Source organism: Cydia pomonella, chromosome 17, assembly GCF_033807575.1.
Source record: "Cydia pomonella isolate Wapato2018A chromosome 17, ilCydPomo1, whole genome shotgun sequence".
NCBI lineage: Eukaryota > Metazoa > Arthropoda > Insecta > Lepidoptera > Tortricidae > Cydia > Cydia pomonella.
In genome coordinates, this window is record NC_084719.1 from 4,897,146 (window position 1) to 4,915,420 (window position 18,275).

General features: G+C 36.6%; 1 protein-coding gene and 3 long non-coding RNA genes across 4 annotated transcripts in view; 2 read left to right on the forward strand and 2 right to left on the reverse strand.

The window, feature by feature from the left end:
* Positions 1-18,275, forward strand: part of LOC133527030 (ras-specific guanine nucleotide-releasing factor 1-like) — a 105,374-nt gene that overhangs the window by 36,271 nt on the left and 50,828 nt on the right. The gene's annotated exons all lie outside the window — the stretch shown is intronic.
* The window catches only part of LOC133527033 (uncharacterized), a 351,591-nt gene that overhangs the window by 4,935 nt on the left and 328,381 nt on the right, over positions 1-18,275 (reverse strand). The gene's annotated exons all lie outside the window — the stretch shown is intronic.
* On the forward strand, positions 7,366-9,017 carry LOC133526922 (uncharacterized). The gene is made up of 2 exons (XR_009800791.1): positions 7,366-7,725; positions 8,758-9,017. It is a non-coding gene; the product is annotated as an uncharacterized LOC133526922 (long non-coding RNA).
* Positions 10,300-12,075, reverse strand: LOC133526921 (uncharacterized). The gene is made up of 3 exons (XR_009800790.1): positions 11,940-12,075; positions 11,404-11,579; positions 10,300-10,420 (listed from the first exon to the last, which is right to left on the reverse strand). It is a non-coding gene; the product is annotated as an uncharacterized LOC133526921 (long non-coding RNA).

Sequence of the window (18,275 nt, forward strand, 5' to 3'; positions counted from 1 at the left end):
AAGGCAGAACACCCCTTTGAGAAATATGCCATATGGTATCAAATTCTTTTGTTTTTGCAGTAACGCTTTCTTTTGAACAACAAACGAAGATTACTCGTATATGTATAAAAAAATAATAAAAGCAATTTTTGCAAGCTTTTATACAACTTGCTCCGCCACTTGCACCATCCCACTAACCCGGGGTTAACAGAGTAAACCTCGAGTTATCATGGTTATCTGTACAATTTGATACGGGGTTAACGGTTTAACCGGTTAACCCTGTAGGATGTTGCAAGTGGCGCTTAGTGTGGATCAAATCTTGGAATGTAAATTAGACCCACTTCCCGATTTCCGTTTGAGCTGAAATTTTGCATACATATGTAAATGAGTAGACAATGCAATATTATGATGATGATGACATTGAGCTGATCTGATGATAGAGTTAGTAGGTGGCCATGGAAACTCTGTGATAAAACAACGCAAAGTAGTTCTTTTTGGGATTGTTAGAATTGTCTCGATGAGTATTGCTTGCTTGTGGAAAGAAAAGTACAGTCAGAAATAAAAGCTTAATACCAAAAGTTTTTTTTGCCAAAAACTTATTAATTTTTGCTTTTTTGTAGTTGTGTTCCACATCCGGTATCGGATCGGACAGTGTGAAAACGTCAAATATCAAATATTAGTGGACCACATACTAGATATAACAATCTAAACAATAATATAATCAATAATTGGACAACAGTAAAAAACAGGCGGTCTTTTCACAGCATTTTAGTCCAGACAACCTTACTCGGTTACTCCATCTACTAAGTAATCTGTGCCAAAGCTCTTGAGGATGGCAGTATGCAAACTTGCCAAGCAATTAACGAACTGTCATAGCGAGTACTTCCGTAATTGGTTCCATTGGTGAAGGATCGACAACACATGGCTGGCATATTATGGCTTGGACAGGTAATTAACTGATCGGGGTTGCGAGAATTTTCATGTATGAATCTAGGTTTCTGATATTGATATGATTGAGTTAGACCAAACTAAGTTGGCAGCGATTTTGATAGCCCAGACAGATTAAGTGTTATTTTAAACGTCAAACATCTATGAAATTATGACGTTTAATTAACACTTGCACAGGCTCTATTTAATACAGGGTGAAAATGTTATGTTTGACCATACGCTGAGGTGGTCATACTGAAAAACTTTTACTATCGGACCAACCTCGAAATCGCAAAAAAACATCTACCATCTTATACATTTTATTATACGGCCCGCCTGATGGTAAGCAGTATCCGTAGCCTATGTACACCTGCAACTCTTGATGAGTTACATGCGCGTTACCGACCCTAACACTCCGCACCCTCGTTGAGATCTGGAAACCTTACTCATCGGCAGGAGCGCAACACTATGAGTAGGGTTTAGTGTTATTTATTGGCTGTGGTTTTCCGTAAGGAGGTACTACCCCATTTGGGCTCTGCTCTAGATCTGGAATGACATCCGCTGTGCTGTTCCCTACCACACAAATTTTGGAGAAACACATGTCTATGTTTTCTATGGAATAGCTGATTTTTCTGGGCCTGCAGCTCATTAATATTATAAGCGTGTAATCAATTGCAAAAGTTGAATACCGATTCAAGGGCGATTCAGTACTAAAGAAATAGCCATATTTATAGTTAGATACATACGAAAACGCTTAAAATATTACAATATTTATTTAAATTACATTTGATTTAATGCCTTGTCTAATTCAATTCCAATACTTCCTTATCAGAATTGAATTTTAAAATAATTGCAAATGGAACAGTTAGGGTGGCCAGCAGTAATTGAATCCTATCGATCGTTGTCCCATGGGCACGGAACGTTTGGAGTTTCGAGCCAGTTAAACGTAATCTCGATTCATATTGGTGAATACGAAGATCTATATTAACATAAAGATAATTTATCGACATTGGATTCGCATTCATTCTCATTATAAGAGCGACTCGGGATCAGGGCTGTGAGGTTCTCTCAGTAACAGGTACAGCCGCCGATAGGCTGTTGCTCGTTTAGCGCCACCCGGAGGACACATGCAGGGTAGTGGCAATTCCTGCGGACGTGAAGCAACTTCATCCTCCAGAGACTCGCCAGTGTGTGACTGCGGAGCTCTAAAGCAGACTATCTACCACATAACAGTCGACTGCCCTTTATGCCCCTGCCTGCCCTGAAAGTTTATTGGCAACCATGAAAACTTGCTCGCTCCTAGTGAAGACCCTATGGACCAAGACATTGGATATAGTTCTTTAACTCTTTATTACTTTCTTCCTTAAGCGACTCGAACCTTGCCATACGATTTAATAAAGATAATTGAAGTGTAAAAAAATTGAAGCCATCACGTGATGGCTTCACTTTGCATGGCATATACGTATATGTATAAAAATTTCATGAGTACGAAATATAGACTTACTAGCGACGCGTTGCGGCGAGAACAGTTTCAGTTATTGTCAAATGATGGTTGCACTCAACGCTCAGTTCGTCATTCGCTAAAGGTTCGGTCACACTGACTACTGATGTAGTACCCAAAATAGTTTTCCAGATAAGAGGCACTAACCACAATCACAGTTACTTACTACTTACTTACTCCTCTGGCGCAGCGACCCAAAGTGTGCCTCCAACACTACTGCTCGCCACTGATCCCGGTCCTGTGTGTGGCGAGAAACTGCACAATCACGGTTAAAAGTTAAAATTCGGATGACGACTAAGGGGCACTTGCATCATCCCACTAACCCGGGTTATCCGGTTAAAGTTAGATTTATCATGGTTACCACTACTATTTGACTCAGAGTTAACGTTTTAACCGGTTAATGCCGCGTTAGTAGGATGGTGCAATGCAAGTGGCCCTTAGAAGACTAATTCACTTAGCGCCACTTATACCTTCCCACAAACCCATGGTTAACCGGTTAAACCTGAAGTTACCAACATGGAGTTAACGTTTTAACAGGTTAACCCCGGATTTGTGGGATGGTGCAAGTGGCGCTTAGCGAGTACGCTATAGAGCAAAACAAACATGTCGAGCAATCTTCGACATAAAATAGTTTAGTGACCTGTTTATATAATATTTTTAACACTATTTGACAACGACGTGTGTTTGGAGACTATATACTGGTTTATAGTAGTTATTTGGCTAGCAGGCTTAAGACGCCTTATATCGCCTTTTAATACAAACGTAGACCTCATTTTCCTCTCTGGATATTAACATTATTGAACATATTTTGACACAATTCATTGTACATCGACCACAGCTAGATTATACATTAGATTTTGCTCATCTCTCATAAAACCGTGCCGCGCCAAAATGTAAGCAAAATAATCATGACAAAAAAGTTTTCACTTAACAGTTAAAGGTATAATTGGCTTAATAATTAACATTTTTACAGAGCCCAGACTCAATAAAGGAATTATACAAGGAATTATAAATTATACATTATATAATGTCTCTTCCTTCACTTACATAATCCAAGTAACTTCTGGTATTCCGGTAACCACGGCAACCTAAGATTAAGGCCGCAACCCTGACCCACTGCCGCTTGCGCTCTGTTTATTATCCCCTCCATCGGTTCTGCATTTCAATTGTGTTTGAAATGAACTGCTCATTTTTTCATGGTGATTTTTCTGGTAGCTATTAATAATTAACAGTTTTACAAGGCCCACACTCAATAAAGGAACTCTATCATGTTTCTTCCTTCCTTCAGATAATTCTCATAACTTCTGGTAACCACGGCAACCTAAAATTAAGGCCGCAACCCTGACCCGCTGCCGCTTGCGCTCTGTTTATTATCCCCTCCATCGGTTCTGCATTTCAACTGTGTTTGAAATGAACTGCTCATTTTTTCATGGTGATTTTTCTGGTAGCTATTAATAATTAACAGTTTTACAAGGCCCACACTCAATAAAGGAACTCTATCATGTTTCTTCCTTCCTTTAGATAATTCTCATAACTTCTGGTAACCACGGCAACCTAAAATTAAGGCCGCAACCCTGACCCGCTGCCGCTTGCGCTCTGTTTATGTTCCACTCCATCGCTTCTGCACTTCAACTACGGGCTTAAAATTAACTGCTCATTTTTTCATGTTGACTATTCTGGTAGCATTTCATGATTAACGAAATTCTATAATGCCTCTTCCTTCACTTATATAATTCTCGTAACTTCTAGTATATTTATTACGAATCGACAGCCTTTGCTTTTTTTTTTATAAATATTATAGGACATTATTACACAAATTGACTAAGTCCCACAGTAAGCTCAATAAGGCTTGTGTTGAGGGTACTTAGACAACGATATATATAATATATAAATATTTATAAATACTTAAATACATAGAAAACACCCATGACTCAGGAACAAATATCCATGCTCACCTATTATTATATTTCCACCACAACGACCAATTTGTTACATATTTTATATGCTTGCATTATTTTATTGTATGCTTTTTAGCTTTTAGCTAGTTTTTAAGACAGTGCTACGCCCTTGCAGGGTAACCATGTTCTTTATTTAACACCTTTTATAACCATGGTTTTGAAATAAATGAATGAAATGAAGTATTCCGGCAAGCCGGGTAACCACGGCAACCTGAGATTAAGGCCGCAACCCTGACCTGCTGCCGCTCGCTCTGTTTATTTTCCGCTCCATCGCTTCTGCGTTACAATTACGGTGCAGTAGGTTCATCTAGCAGATTTTTGAAAAATAAAAAATATTCTTGTTATTGTTCATTTAGTCCAGTCATTTAGTACTTAATTCTTAACTGCTAATGTAGATTATTAATTTTTTTTTATACTACGTCGGTGGCAAACAAGCATACGGCCCGCCAATGGTAAGCAGTCTCCGTAGCCTATGTACGCTTGCAACTCCAGAGGAGTTACTTACGCGTTGCCGACCCTAAACCCGCCCCCCCTAGTTGAGCTCTGGCAACCTTACTCACCGGCAGGAACACAACACTATGAGTAGGGTCTAGTGTTATTTGGCTAAATTATTAGCTTATTAGTTTTTCTGCTATACCTACAGCACAATCAAGGTAAGTGTTCAAAGCCCGTTTTTTGACCACCAAGGTTAGAATAATTCAAAATCAGAATGACACCTGTTTTTGACAGTTAATATTTTAGTATGAGCAAAATGGGAAACAGAACTGAGATCCTGTAGAGGGTTTGGGTCAGGGTTATGACCCTAATCCCTGTTGCCGAGGTCCCGTCGGCATTTCTAAAGCTTGCCTACGGTTTATAGCAGTTGGCATTAGTTAGTTTTAGTTATTTTTGTGCCATTTTTGTAAGCGTTTATGTCTAGGCCTATTGTATCTATTTGAGGCCGGGAAACGAAGGGTTGCAGTAGATATAGACGGATAGGGATACGCGGCCGGCAACCCCGTTTTTTTCTCGTCGAGATTTGTAAAGGGCTTTGCTCATCCTTGCACTAAAAAAAATGGAGCCAATTTGTTTCGTAGCTTTACACAGCTGAAAACAAATAACGAATCTAATATGGACTAGATGGCTGTATACCAAGACGTGATTTTGACATTTAAATCTAAAAGAAGGTTGCTTTACAGGCCTAGGTGTGTAAGGCTGTATGAAATTCCTTTACATAGGTATTATCTTCACTCATCGCATCCGATACGTAGTATTTCTGGATCTAATTTGAAGTCATGTAAAAGTAAAGTAAAAGTAAAAAAGACATTTATTCAAGTAGGACATTTATGCAATCTCTTTTGAAACGTCAAAAGCACATTATAAATAAATTAATTAAAAATAAATAACAGATTACAAAATAGAAAATTCAACAATTATAATTTACTACCAATATACATTTCATAATTCATGCATTTTTGTCATTAATTTAATTGCATGTTGCAAGTGTAAAAAATTAATTGCAAGTTTGGGAAAATAGTTATTTACGATACAAGTACAGAAAATAGGGAATTCGCATCCGCTTTTCATTTAACGATAAATTTGAACGTTTGAACCGATTTCCTGTTTTTATTAAATCCTGGCAAAATTTGGCCCTATAAATATAGTGTCGCTAAAGCAGAGACGCTTTTCATATAGATTTTCTTACATTAACCCGCCTGTTGCTATCTCTATTGCACATTCATAATTATATTGCTATCCCGCTCATGATGGCGTCAATGTCATTGTGCGAACTTGACAGCAATATAATCATGCACGTACAATAGACACAACTAGGGCGGATATTAGAGAAGAGTCATATAATGTATTTGTTCCCACATTTCTCTTTCCACACAGACGCTAGTAAAATAAATTAGTTCCACTGGAAATCCGCAACATGACGGCCTCAATTTCCAAGTTTTTCATACCAGCCGGCCTATGATGGTTTTGTCATTATATCATTAATCATTTAATGCTTGGATTGGCGATTATCTGATAAGTGACTTAATTCGGTATAAAGTCGCGAGGGTAACCTATAATTGACTAATGATAGCGCGACATATTTTGAGGTTTTGAAAAATGAATTTTAAACTCTATGCCTTAAGGCGTATTTTAAAGAATAGATGATTAAATCACATTCTACCACTTATCTTCATATGACATTAACAGTTAAAAATTATCCATGGTTTGTGCTTTTGAAAAATAAATTGTAAACAAGTATACTTAAAGCGTATTTTAATGAATAGTTGGTTAAATGACATATTACCACTTATCCACATTTGACATTGATAGTTAAAAGTTATCCATGATTTAAGAGTTTGCAAAATAGATTCTTATTGTGTTTAATTAAGACGTCTTTTAATAAATAGTTGGCTTAATGATAAGTTGTGTCTACAATTCATACATAGCAAATGGGGAATCATTGCTCGCTTAGATTTGAAGGCACGTTTTAAGGTTTGAAAGACAGGCAAATGTAGTGAAGCGTGTAAGGTGTTCAAAATTAAGCGTGTAGATCATTTCCAACATTTCACACGATGAGTTACTTTTGGTACGGACTGTGCCTATTGAGTGAAATTAACGTAAGGCGGTCTTCACACTGGCGTTGCACCGCATTCCATTGCGATGTGGATGATTTAGTATACGGCAGAGTTCGCTATAGTTTTCCTTCAATAGTTTTTCGCCCGGAACTGAGAACTCGCGGTTTGCCAAAAATTATGTATGGGTAAGGTCGTAAAAAAATGTACTATTTAAACATTTTGAAGTGAGCCCACGTTTTCATCCGAATAAAAGGTGCTTAATCAATGAAAAATCATTATTGTTTTATTAGAATGTCGTAATAATATCCTAAACTTAACGTAGCAATAACTAGATTTATTCTAGTGTCGTCTACAAAAATAAAAAATATTTCGATATACTGAACAAAATACAACCTCCATAGAAAAAATAATTGTCTCCTTACTACCCAAGAATAGTATAATTTGCATAGAAAAAAAAATATGTGTAGTGGATTTAAATTTCCACTGTACCTTTTAATAGCGATAAAAATGTCGTGTAATAATCTATACATTATTTAAATAAAGCAATCCTAGAACACAAAAAACATAATCTTGAAACGTGTCTCCAAAATGTTTCTAGTGTGTTATTCGAATTTGATATTACGGTAGATTTTTGGTTTACTCGACTAGGCAACATATTCGACCAATTTTAGGTGTGGCAACACCTTACGTAAACAGTCAAATATCACTTTTCACATCACTATTCATTTTGTGGTCGCGATAGTCATCTGCAGTAAATTTCTGGTTTTAGTGCGTATGTTTCGGGCATTTGTTTTGTGATTTGTATAAGGTAAGTACGAAATTATTGTTTATTACACCCCGAATTATGAAAGTACAGGCAATGAACTGAGTAAACTCGTGGTTTAAATTGAAATCGAAGTAAATTTCTGGCTGGTATTCGTTGTTGAGGTTAGAATTTTCGAGTGTGTTTGTTCCAGTTCGTTATGTGTGTTATGTTGGTATGTTATGTCACACACCGGAATTTTTTAAGGTGGTTGTACACGAAAGGTAACCGATTTTGGCGAAGTCAAAATGAGGGTTATGTTATTCTCACAAGTGAAGTGTAACTTTATGCAGATATACACGGTGCTACATGAGGAAACCGAAAGATTTCGACAGTGTATTACTGATCATATTTAGAGACTAAAATGTCATATAAACTTTTCTGGATTTCGCCTAGTTTCACAGTTAATACCAATGTAAAAAAAAACATCTTCTTATCGTAACTTAGTGCAAAACGCCTTTTTGATCGCGATGATGACATTATGGGGCGTAGTCTAAATATCCTTATTGATAGATGTCAAAAAGTGACAAGTAACCTTTGCAAGAACTAGTTTTTACAAAAAAAGAATCTTAAAAATATATTTTCAGTGCCAGTTTTACCATAACATTAACTTTTTATGTACAAATACGTTCAAAATTTGAAAAAAAAAAAACAAAAAATTTTTTTTTGGCGTAATTTACTGAAACTGATATAATTTTTTTTCCTTCTTTTGGCCTCAGAAGTACGTGGATAAAATCTTTCGGGTTCCTCTAAGCACCGTGTATAACGATTAGGTATGGTATGTGCGATATTTATCAAACTTTGTATTGGTGTATCCATGGTGTATCTTTAAAATTATCTCGGTGTATTCGTTGCGCAACTGTATGAAGAATATTGTTGGCTATTGAATGTTATCGGCTATGGGTATGGGCTGGAAGTCTGCTAAAAATTTAACTTTTACAATATTTAATGAAAACACAATGATGTCATTTATCTTATTGATGTTTATTTTAGATTTACGTCTCCGGTGTTTTATTATTTTTATTTATTTTGTTTCAGATGACTACTCCGGCCGAAAAGCAAAAAGAGTACAGGGAACGGCTAAAATATATAAATCCTCTATGTTGTTAATAGTATGTGGAGCCCAGTTCAGTCGAACGTAAACCATTAATTTTATTATGACGATGACGTCAAACAAAGATTATTTTAGCTTTTCGAATTATTTTTTGTTATTACTAATGCAGATGAAAAGTTTGCTTCCTATTGTTAATTAGTGGATTTGAATTTCGTACAAATAAAATAAATATATAAAATTGTAACTGCATTTTTTTAACCTAACATAGTCAAATGAGCACTAAGCTTTACAATATTCCAGTGCGTTATTGTGTTACAGTGTGTTATATCTTCCAGTGTGTTGATTTACAATTATTTGCGACCTTACCCGTATAGCGATTGCATTTGTTGCACCTACTTACTCGGAAAATGATAAACTCTGGTACAGCAACTTGGTCAGTAGAAAAAAGGCGGTAAATTTTTAAAAATATAGGCGCAAAGGGTCTCCCATATAAAATTTAAACTTTGCGCCTTTTTCTACTGCCAAACTGGGTGTGTTTGAGTATAGTTTCAAGTCACCATAGAGATTTAAAAAGACCGTATCTGTGGTAAACGGTTATGTTTCTTGTCAAATGACTATATTATGTAATTTTGAATTCGTTTATCTTGCTAATTATGTAAAATGGTACATTTAAAAACAATATCAAAAACGTGTAAGCCGGGCTTTTTCATTTGATACCGCCGACCATACTTTCTTGCAAACAAGTTGACTAGAATAGCAATAAGACCCCTCACAAATAGCTTTTGGGTTTCTAGGCTCTTATATAGCTCCAGAACCCCTTGATTGAGCCTGCTCATAATTTAATTTAAATTAGTACAAAACTAAAGTTATTGCATAACAAGCTATCCTCTGAGAGCTCTTAAAAAAAAAATGTCGAGACCTGCCAATAGCCAGTCGTGTGTTCCAAGTTGAATGTATGATTTTTTGTCATATTATTTGGTCCCAACATGGTTCGAAAGTTAGAGGGAGGGACTCTTCTTTTTTCTTTCTTATATCTATTATAATATTATCTTTATCTAAAAATGGTCATGAAAGACCCATATTTGACAGCCCACACCGTAAGTTAAACACTACGGTTTAACTAACTCACGTTATTTTTGACACTTGTGCGACATGTTTCGGAGAACCTATTAGGTCTTCATTTTCAATCATGTCTAGTTCATGTGAGCATTCACGCTAGTCATATTTCTTTTTTGCTAAAGTTAGACTCACAACCGTTTAAATTCGATCCCATGCCGTGCTTATTGTTAGCTTGGCTCAGTTAACTATGAACTGCAACATCCTATGTATACCTTATATTTCGTAAATGAATGACTTATGACGTCACAAAGTTTATGACTTCCCCTCCCTCTAGTTACAACATGTCACATTTTCTTGACCCCCTCTCTCCCCCTTAACGTGTGATCTAATTAATGGATGACCTCTTGGGGCTAGTCCGGTTTCCTCAGAATGTTTTCAGGAAGGTAGTGTTAATGAACATAACAAAATAAAATAATACTAGGCGAAATATTTATTTATTAATAGGGCACGCTTCTCTGCATGTAATGCATCCCTCGAGCAGCGCCCCCTTCCATTTCCGCTTCAGGTTCGCCTTTTATTGGAAGATTTCTGGAAAAAAGAAAAACCTATTATACCTATAAAGTAAAATAATCAAAAAAACTTTTTACAAACCGACTTCAAAAAGGATAAAATAAAATATTATACTTTTTTAAGTATATGCATTACCAACTAATATGTTTGAAGTCGGTGCCTTATCGTCAGTTTATATTAAAATTTCTGATCACAATATCATATTGTTGCATTAAAACTACTTTGATTAAGCTAATCGCAAGATATAAGGTAATTGCAGCAAAAACAATTAGAAGTCTCACAAGTTATTTTCTCAACACATTATGACGTTAAGATTTTATAATTAAGTGAATAGTTAAAAAAATATTCATATTGTCCATTTCTGCCTGAAACACAAGGAATCCTAGTTAAGGTAAACCACTTTTCTCTAATAACAATTCTTAGTCTTTAAGAGCAACCAACGTAGGTACAATACTTTTTCAATGGATGTGGTAGGCAGCTGCCCCCAGTCTCCCATTTAAAAAAATCCATGTACATGGGTATGTGTTCGGTCACCGCAGAGAAAATTTGAGGAGTGGAGCCCTAAACATGGTAGGTAAACCTAAATTTAATTTATTCATAAAGTGTCCAATGTCCATGCAATTTTGCAGATACATCACGTAAAACTAACAGGTGACTTGCATGGAACGACTCTGGGTATCTATGTACCTAATCGCGGAAAACGTCAAACATTTCACAAATATTTATACTTAAAATATTATAACAACGGTTATATGTATATGTAATCTCTTAATATTTTAGAAATTACAAAATAGTATTTGACTACCTATTTGTATCCGATTTAGCAGAATGAATGATAGATGAATTGTAACAAAACGTACTAATCCCGATTCAAAGTAATCCCCATTGGTGTTGTCAGGGATTACTTTGGCGATCTTACGGTTTACAAGAAAATATCGATTCTGTCCATCCATTCGATTTATTCTCAAATTTCTAATTATGATTTTGCAGTTATTACATACCAACTGAACGTTTAGCGAATGAATTCCTTTTCTGTTTAGAAACTGTACGCCATGCGGTAAAGGTTATGGAAATATTTTTACTTGGGTGCAGTCTACTGTGCCTAAAATGTTAGCAACCCCATATGCCTCCTGAACACCTCTCATTTTCTGGGAAGACTATCCAAGTGTCCTTGAGTCTGTAAACAATCCAACACTTTCATGATTTGGTACTTTAGCTACACGTAGCATTGAATAATACTTACATAAATACATATGTAAGAGTGGTAAAGAAGTTGCATATAATAACAAAAATAAGGTATGATTCTGCATTGAAATATTTAGGTAGAAACACTTCAAATACAAATACCACAAAAATCCACATTCAAGCCTCATTTGTACTTCATGGTCCCTAAAAAACTACGTAAGAAAATAAATATAAATATTTTGTTACTGACTGCGTCTTTTTGCCTTCATATGTCTCACTGCACATCCATACTCGTGTTTTTTTACCTTCTTATCTCCGGTGTCAGTGGTATTCTGTACCAAAATGGACATACCTTCTATTCACCACAATTACAAATTGATCCAAGTACCGGCTGACGGTAGACTGAGCAATGGACAAGCCATGGTCTTGTCCAGTTCCCCGTTAGTAACTACCGTCAGCCAATAGGTGCAGTGATGTTAAAACCTAAAACAAAGACTTGTAAGTAGGTATATCATTATGAAATAATGATTATGATCAAGGTGGTAAAGGTAACGGGAATGATTTGAGGAATAGTGCAACATTATATCTTTACTTTAAGATGTGCCGGCAATCCATCGCCATGTTGAGGCTTGAGGTCAGCGTCAAGTTCAGCACACATAGAGTGCTAATTCTTTCCGCACCCTATATATGCGCCATAACTCCTCGTCGGGCTTATCAAACGGGTTGCATGCATCCCTTATGGCCCGGCGTTGAAGTTTTCTGTCTTGTTTTTCTTCGATAGCAGCAGCTGCCAAGAAGAAATGATATCTTGCCATCCCTGAAAAATGTATTGATAATGTTATATGTAAATAAATGAGTTTGATTGTATATATAATGAAAAACACAGATACTTACTGATATTTAACTCCAAAAATTTGTATTTTGCACCATTTATATAGCACAAGAGCACTTATCGTGACCCCGTGAGCACTAGGATAAAATAATCAAAGTCTAGCCGTCAAAACTCGACTATATATTTAATTATTCAACAAACGTTGCCATTTACCGTCTATCGCTGTCAAAAGTAGACAAAACGGTATAAATGCTATAAAACGATATAAATCTAGACAAGTGTCATTTATATCATTTAACTTATCCACTTATCAACTAAGTTTAAGTCAGAAATTTAGACAAATGACAAATTATCCACCGACCATGTTATGCAGTAAATCATTTAACATCTATCGCTGTCAAAAGTGGAAAAGACGTCAAATCAATAAAAACTGGATAAAATGTTAGTTATATTATCATTTATACAGCCATATCATTTATAAAATCGACCATAATAGCCCTGCAGAGGCATAAAGTTAATTATCCAAGTTTTTCATACCAATACAGCATACATTTACTACCAAGGCTAAGCGGTTTTTAAAATAGCGGTAAATACCGGTTTTACTCCGAACTTCCATAACAATGCGAATGATTTAAGAGTTTTATTGTAACCTAAATAAACCGGTTTATTCGACGAGTGACGAGACGGCTGGCCGGCGTAGTGGTGTGTCGCGTAAATAAAAGACATCGACTGAGGAAGAAACCGATTATTATGGTTCTAAACCGGTTAAGCTGGCCAGGACTTTATGGAAGTGTTCTCCTAAAAACCGGTATAAAAATAACGGTTTTACGAACGAAACCGACATTAAAAGGTTTTGCGCCAGTTACATGATAAGAATGATAACGGTTTGAAAATTTAACCGGTTTTCGAGCCTCGTTTGCTACTAAGTTGACCTTTGATCTTCAGCGTTACAGGCACATATATAGTGCAACGCAAACTCGGCGGACATTAATATCATACTAACAATGTGGAATGGGAAAGTGCACTTTGGCTAACTAGTTGCGCTGGAATAATACATATGAAAACATGGAATATCCTGACAAAACTCCAGACATCACGCTAAAAGCCTGGCATAGTTTACTGTTACCAATACCACGATACATTTTTATTATCCCTTATTCCATAACCTTTTGTCCATATACTTTCGCACATCATCATCATTGGCCACAGCATCTTTGCAGATGATAGTTGCTGCGAGTAAGGAGGTATTATGAGGAAGTTGTCTACAGCCTACATCGACTGCGACCATATAGCCCTGTTTAGTTTAAGATATCGGGTAGACGAGATTTTCACGTCAGCCGGTTGCAGCCGGCAACAGTCTAGTCAGTCAGAATATAGCTATACAATAAACGGCTGTGTCTCATTTCTAGCCACCCTTTTTCCCTCCAAAATAACAGTGGCGACGAGGCTGGGCTGTTAGGTTTAAGATATCGGGTAGATGAGATTTTCACGTCAGCCGGTTGCAGCCGGCAACAGTCTTGTCAGTCAGAATATAGCTATACAATAAACGGCCGTGTCTCATTCCTTGGCACCCTTTTTTCCTCCAAAATAACAGTGGCGACGAGGATGGGCGGTTAGGTTTAAGATATCGGGTAGATGAGATTTTGACGTCAGCCAGTTGCAGCCGGCTACAGTCTTGTCAGTCAGAATATAGCTATACGATAAACGGCTGTGTCTCATTTCTCGGCACCCTTTTCCCTCCAAAATAACAAGACCAAATGGCCGATCGGTATTTCTTGCCGCACAGATGTGTCGTGACTCCTGGTGATCTAATACTTTCGCACATAATAATAATAAATAATAATAATTCAGCCTATATACGTCCCACTGCTGGGCACAGGCCGCCTCTCATGCTCGAGAGGGCTCGAGCTATAGTCCCCACGCTAGCTCAATGCGGATTGGGGACTTCACATACACCTTTGAATTTCTTCGCAGATGTATGCAGGTTTCCTCACGATGTTTTCCTTCACCGAAAAGCTAGTGGTAAATATCAAATGATATTTCGTAGGTACATAAATTCCGAAAAACTCATTGGTACGAGCCAGGATTTGAACCCGCGACCTCCGGATTGAAAGTCGGACGTCATATCCACTCGGCCACCACCGCTTTAATTAGATGATTTCGCACATAACATATCCATAAACTTGGAAGTTGTTCAGCACAGAGTCTCGAAAAAACGAGTAAAGTTCTTCAAAAGCCTCAACAGACTCGAATTCCTACCAACACTATTCGAATCAATTACCAGAGTGTTACGAAAATTCCGTGATGCAGCTACAAAATGGCGGGAGCAATTTAATTGCTCAGGCATTAATCAATTAAGCCCGAAGGCCTATTCAGAAAATTATACACCGTGTTTATATTGAATTCCGTTAACTTCGGGGTATCGGTAAGTACGTTTAACGCATTCACTGCCAACGTTTTCGTAGCGGTACACGCGTAGCCGATTCTAGCGTTTTCCCGCTTTGTAGAGGAAAGCGACTACGAACAGAGCGCCCGTCAAGCGGGTTCCCGGCACTCAATGTGTTAAGGAAACTATATGCCATAGTAAATTAAAAAAAACCGGCCAAGAGCATGTCGGGCCACGCTCAGTGTAGGGTTCCGTAGGTACTCTTCCGTCACAATAAGGTAAATTGGAGCCTAAAGTATAGTAAATTGTTAACCAAGGGATGAAACGGTACCTTTCACCCGAGTTAAACAAATAGGCAAATTTGCATAATCAGTAACTAATTAAAGTAAGTCTTTTTACTATGAAGGGAAAACTTTTTGCGATAACTCAAAAACAGCTAAACTGATCATGTCCGCTATAGTTTTCATTTAATGTCTGTCTTAAGCTCTACTTCCACGATTTTTTTCATATTTTTTGGACCTATGGTTCAAAAGTTAGAGGGGGGGGGGGGGGGACACATTTTTTTTTTCTTTTGGAGCGATTATCTTCGAATATATTCACTATATCAAAAAATGTTTCTTGAAAACCCCTATTAGTTTTGAAAGACCTTTCCAACGATACCCCACACTCTAGGGTTGAAGCGAAAAAAAAATTTCACCCCCACTTTACGTGCAGGGGAGGTACCCTAAAAAAAATTAAATTTTTAGATTTTATTGTACGACTTTGTCGGCTTTATTGATTTATATATCCATGCCAAATTTCAGCTTTCTAGCACTAACGACCACGGAGCAAAGCCTCGGACAGACAGACAGACAGACAGACAGACAGACGGACATGGCGAAACTATAAGGGTTCCTAGTTGACTACGGAACCCTAAAAAACCTTTTTTTTTATTATTTGTATTTTTATAAAAAGTAATAAAATGTTGCATGTAGCGTTGTTGTAATACGGGCATTACATTTAACTCAACGAAAAAACTGTGACATATCAATGTCATTTTGAACATCAATCGTCCGAGATAGTATTTACGTTTAGTAGCAAATGTATTAACTCATACTTAACACTAATCAATATGTAAACAGGCCCTAAGCCAAGTGTACACGCTCGTAAGGGCCTTATAAGATGAAAATTAAATATTGATTATCTCCGAAATGGAGTTAATTACAATACCGGTGTCTTTAAGAAAGTTACTTAATTTAAGCTCGGGGATGCACCCTTGAAATTAACGGAAATAAAAATAACACAGTATATAGCAAAACTACAGAGCGGACACGGAAATAGTTTAATGTCGAAATTATAAAATATACCCTTGCGAGATCACTGTCCACCGTGGACTGATAAAATGACAAATTTTAACCACGCATTCCTGAGCCTCTAGTGTAAATTTATTCGATTTCGTTATGTGGCGCACGCGTTTGCGTTAAGTCGCATTTAGTATGGGATTTAGAAACAGCGCGCCAAGCGGATGAATGAATGAATGAATGAATGAATGAATGAATGAATTGTTTATTGCATATCACAAACCAGTTATAAAGGTGGTACATATTATGTGGTTAGTTTTAGTGACGTCCTGTAAGGACACCGCAACATATAAACTAATGTTAACTTAAAACAAAGAAATAATACATTTCAAATAATTTAACATTACATATTATTAAGAATACGAGCATTAAATTATTAATCAAATTTTTCATCGAAGTAGTCTTTTACATTATAAAAGCACTTATCAGTAAGGAAGATTTTTAACTTATTTTGAAACAATTTGTAATTTTCTATGTTTTTCAACGAATTCGGAAGGTGATTATAAATTTTAATAAACATAAAATGAGGACTAGATGTAACAAGTTTTAATGACGAGAAAGGCAATTCTAGTTTATTTAAATTTAGGTTGTTTCTTCTATTGTCTGTTAGTAGTGAATAAAGGTTAATATGTTTTCTGACAAATTTACTTGTTTCAAGGATGTACATCGAGGCCAGGGTGAGTATTTGATGCTTAATAAAATAAGGTCTACAGGAGTCCAATTGCTCGATATTTACCAGTATCCTGATGCATTTTTTTTGCAATATAAAAATTGTCTCAACATCACAACTATTTCCCCACAATACGAGACCGTAGGACAGCCTTGAATAAGCATATGCGAAGTACGCGGTAAGGGCAGTCACGAAGTCTGTAACTCGTTTAAGGTTAGGATCGTTCTGGAAACTCAAAATATCAAACAAAATGAGACTTAACGAAAACGCGTACGTCACATTAGGTCATCGAATAAATTTACACTACTGAGTTTTAATTACTGAGGTCATAAAGAGTAATAAATGTTGTATGAGTTTTGGTCAAATTTTGTAAATTTTTTGCATATAATTTCTGAATTCAATACCTTCAATGACAGATTCCAATTTTCTTCGTAATTTTTATATTTGATAGGCAATCTTGTATATCTAAACACATAAAATGGTTAATTAACTAAACGAAATTACCAAACATAATGAAGCTCCATTTCCCCTCTCTGATTGAGTCCCGTGGGTTCCTTGCGAGTTCATTTCGTCCCGTGGGCGCAAACGGGCGGAAATACTTCAAAGCGTTCGTTTCACTAAGGATTACACAACTAAAAGGCTATATAAAAGACGATAGAACATATTACATTATATTTTGATTTCATTTCGATATTAATATACAAGCACGAACAAGATATATCAAAGCTAGTGGGTTAGGTATGTCAAAAGATGAAAGAAATAGTACCGTCAAGCAATTTGATTCCTAGGCCACTATAGAACCATGTCATAATGACTTCTACGACAGTGGTTATTGAGTGATGCATGTCATGTATAGAGTAGTTAAAGCGACAAGGTTCTATAGTGGCCTAGGATTCAAATTGGTTGACTGTACATTGTGCAACGGTAAGTGAAATTTTGCAAAAGAGGTCTAGCTAGATTCAAGACAGACACAGGCATCTAATAGATCAAAGGCCAAAGGTATGGCAGCATCGTTTCGAGCGATGGCGCCATATCCTTTAGGTTCTCTTTGATACTAGCAATGAGAATATGAAATAGAGGTGTATTGTCAATGAAAACTTTGTAGCCACAGTAAATTTACTGGCATCTTTCGACACATGATTAAAACTTTTAGAACGCCATTTGACTATGATCCGTATTTTTTCACTGATATGTGTTAAATTTGTTAAATATCAAAAAGTGTTAAAAATTGTGTTGTTAAATATCAAAAATTGGCACCATGTAAGCCTTTAGGTGACGTCAACACACATGCGATTTTGCGAATAGGGAGCGTGCATGAACTGTAGGAGGCAGCACAGGAGCCGTCAGATTTTTGGCGCGAGGCGTAAATGTGATGTTTATTGTTCCGATGTAGCCCACAAGATGGCAGAACCTACTATGCACAAGAAAACACGTGACGTGTAAATGTAGATGTTTATGGT